Source organism: Lissotriton vulgaris, chromosome 7 (assembly GCF_964263255.1).
Source record: "Lissotriton vulgaris chromosome 7, aLisVul1.2, whole genome shotgun sequence".
Lineage (NCBI taxonomy): Eukaryota > Metazoa > Chordata > Amphibia > Caudata > Salamandridae > Lissotriton > Lissotriton vulgaris.
The window spans coordinates 981,021,199-981,025,034 of NC_141695.1; the positions used below are offsets into that span (position 1 = coordinate 981,021,199).

Sequence of the window (3,836 nt, forward strand, 5' to 3'; positions counted from 1 at the left end):
CAGGATATATCATGCTGTTCCGTCAGCTGTCATCCTATTATGGGCCTCATTGGAGTCCGGGAAATGCATGGATGGTTACTCCGACCGGGAGAGCTTCAGCTCAGCGAGGCCATTCCGGTCGATGGCTAAGCCACGCCCCCGGGTTTTCTTACATGTTTAACTCAATGTTTTCAAGGTCTAGATGTAAAGAGCAAAGGAAAATAGTTGTTCTGTGCCCACAATTCTTTTTGTGTTCTTTTAAGGTCAAGCAGAGTCTGCAGAATCATCTATCAAAACCTCTGTTGTGGCACCCAGGATGCCAGTGCTCATTACAAGTCCTTCCATGTTGCTTCCACACACCATGAGCATTTTACTTTCGCTGGCCACATTCATTCCGTCCATTGGGCTGCAGTAAACATCAGCCGCGCCTGGGAGTAAGGGAAGACCCTGGGAATCATTGGTAGGTGCAATAGACTCAGGGTTGGAAGCCAATATGCCTGTACTTGTTATGAGGGCTCCTGCATTAGCAGCCAAAGCCTCAGCAATAAGCACTTCCGGGTGACTCTTGGCCCCGTGAGCTACTACACTGTCCTTCTTTTCAAACTTCTTGCCACAGGAGAACTGGTAGAAAGAATCTGCATCATGCTTCTTCATGTGCCAGTTAAAAAAGTTTTCTGACGGCAAGAAACTACAGATTTCACACTGTAAGGGCTGTGTGAAGCATTGTGTGTACAGTTAAATTATGGGAACTCTTGAAGGCACGGGAACAATATTCACAAATATATTCCCGTTGGTCTGTATGGTGCTTTGCATGCCGCAACATCTGCTTTTGTAGTCTAAAAAGTCATCCGCAGGATGAGGACACACATACTTCTTCTGTAAAAGGTGTTGGTACTTGATGTGGTGCAGCAGATAGCGTGGATGAGCGAGTACAGTGCCACAGCCTTCCATTTCACATCGTACATACTGAATAGGCGGTTTCTTTCTTCTTTTGGGCGGCCAAGGAGTTTTGTCACCTTTGCGCCGCCGGCCTCTTTTTCTGGGAAGATCCTCAACTTCTCTCTTTTACTTCTATCTCAACTTTGATTTCCTTTTCATCTTTCCCTTTACCGATTTTTGGCCGGGGTTTTGGAAGATCCCTTTGAAGATGTGGTTTGTAAGTTTCATCCCTGGGATCATCTTTGAAAGGAGTTTCTTCTTCACTGATTAGTAACTCATCTTCGTCAGGTTTGTAGATGAGCTGCAATGAGCCAGTCTTTGAACTTGAGCTACGTGTACTCAGAGCGTCACAACGATGGTGTAGAGTGGAATTGCGGGAGCTGCAGAGCCGGCCGCATCCTGTCCGTGGCTCTTTCATGAGGGAGGCTTCATGGATTATGAGTGCTGAGACATCTTCCTCCACCTCCCGCTTGGGATCTCTCTGGGGAGACTCGTCTTTTTCTACATACATCAGCCTCTGGTGGTGCTGTTCCAGCGCATCCTGCGGCATCACTGGACTCTACTCCTCCTCCTTCTCCTCTTCGTCGTCTTCTTCTTCCCGCACCACCAATGCCACTTCCTCCTCCTCCTCCTCCTCCATGCTCCGGAAGTAAACCACCCGCCCGACTCCCGTCGCCTCCTTCGAGGACACTCAGCCTTCTTGTGGCAAAAGAGAGAGCCCCCGGGGGAAGGCAGGGGAGTCCTGCCCTGCCGCAACACCCTGCAGCGCCCCCGCCCGTCTCTTCCACCAGCAACACCCCTTTGCACTGTTCTTCGCCGGACTGTGCACCTCGCTGTGACCGCACCATCTCCGTCGCGCCCGAGCCCCCCGACATCAGCCCCACCATTAGTGATTCTGTATTTCAGCATTAAGTTTATGTAACTCATTTATATCAGCCTGGCTTTGAGTTTGTGATAAAACCTTTAATCTTACTCATCGGTTTAGATTCTCATTGTGTAGTTGAAATGAGTACACTGTAAATCAAAATTTTAATTGATGTTAACTGAGTTAGACCTCTCAGGCAACTACAAAGGTCTATCAACCGGAGAGTGATGGTAAGAACTGCCCAGTGCCCTCTCAAGTATGTTGCATAACATTGCCCGAAGGGTCTGTAAATTGAAAAGCAAGATGGGGATTTTGAATATAAGGACCCCCTTTAAATCATCCGTAAGACACCAAGCACTGAAACTATATCAGTTAGGGCTCATATGAATAATGTGACAAATAACTACTTCTATGGAAAGCACCACTGCTAACACAATACACATACACATGTGGCCAGTTTATGCTGGTAAACCTATTAACTGTTTATTCCCAGGTTTCCATAAATAAATCTTTATGATGGCATCTCCAGGGAATTCTTCACTGGTGATAATAGCTAAGAGTACAAATCAAGTTGAGGCATTTGAAACAGAAAACTATGCCGTTGTCACGACATGAACATAGCTGTGTATTCATTTCATCTTGGCTTCTAGTATGTTGGACAGCTTGACCTCAAATATAGCTGTTACTCCTCCTGTGTCCTCCTCTCTCTCAACCACTGACAAAGCAACACTTAGTGCAGCATTACATGTCTTCAACTCCTCCAGTGTTGATGTTACCTGCATTACACTTCAGGAGACACCAGGTAAACCTGTGCATTTGAATGTGCATCTGGAAAGGTAATCAATCACAACTGTTATTCTATTTACAGATCAATCAACACCATACAATTGTGATTGTTGACTCCTCTAAGCATCTTGTTCTCCATGTTCTGCCCCACATAGAGGCACTGACAGCTTCACACAATATTCACTTCACATTGATTTCAGGGTAGGCATGAACATGTAAAATTGTTGTGAAAACCCACGCGGGGGCCAACTCTCAAGCTATTCCGCATTTTTCACCTAAACCCCAAACGTAAGGCTGCAGAACACTCTTCTTACAAATTTTAATTCGTAGTAAATCCCAAGTGTATATGGCAGCAGGTCCTTCTGTGATACGGGACCCTGAATGCACTACCACTGACCCACATAACTGACCAAATGGCACAAAATATGTGAAGGAACACCAACATGTAGTGAAGACATGGGTGGCGGACATGGAGCGCCAGGGATTGAAAATCCTGTTTCAGAAAAAAGGCAAAAGTCATTTTCTTATATGTTCTCTGAAATTCAAAAGAACAGGAAATTAACTATGTCAACCTGTGCAAATAGAAATGTGCCTGGCCTTTTACAGGCAGAGCAGCGATCTTCATTATTTTCCTATTTCCAAAACCAATAGTGCAGATCATAAAGCTTTGTGAACTTATTCAAAAGTTCTTAACATTTGATTTTTAGCAAAACTGGGAGAGTTGCATTTAATTCATAATTCGCCGCTTGACGTATCTAGTGTGGCCTACTGGTTTAGGACTATGGCTCTTTGTGCATGTATGTATCCGCTTTGTTCTGTGAGGCAATGCTAATAGAGCTAACTACCACAGAAGTTGTTCTAATGAGCATCCCTCTGAGAATGTAGACAAAAAATGATGTTCCTGTATGCCATTCTTGGACAATACTGGGACTTAGAAGGAGGCGTGTTCAATGCATCTTTTAGGTTTTAGACAAAAGGAAGGTAGCTGTGTCTTTTCGTATGTAAAGGTCACACGAGGAGCGAGTGATTTAGAAGTTGGCATTTTTAATTGGCTTCCTTTACCCTCGGGTCTGTGTAATATCTCACGTTTTGAAGTGAACAGTTGAACTAGAGCTTGGATTTTAGAAGCATATTTAGAGATATGTATCATTAAAAAAGGGGAACTTTTGTGCAACCTACGTTGTTATTAATTTAAGAGTTACCATCTCATAGCATCCTCAAGAAACCTTTCTATTCTACAGTGAATGAAGATAGAATGAAGACAGGT

General features: G+C 44.4%; 1 pseudogene; it reads right to left on the reverse strand.

Moving 5' to 3' along the window:
* Positions 1-243: 243 nt before the first annotated feature.
* On the reverse strand, positions 244-1,793 carry LOC147702827 (E3 ubiquitin-protein ligase ZFP91 pseudogene; annotated as a pseudogene).
* Between the last annotated feature and the right edge of the window lie 2,043 nt (positions 1,794-3,836).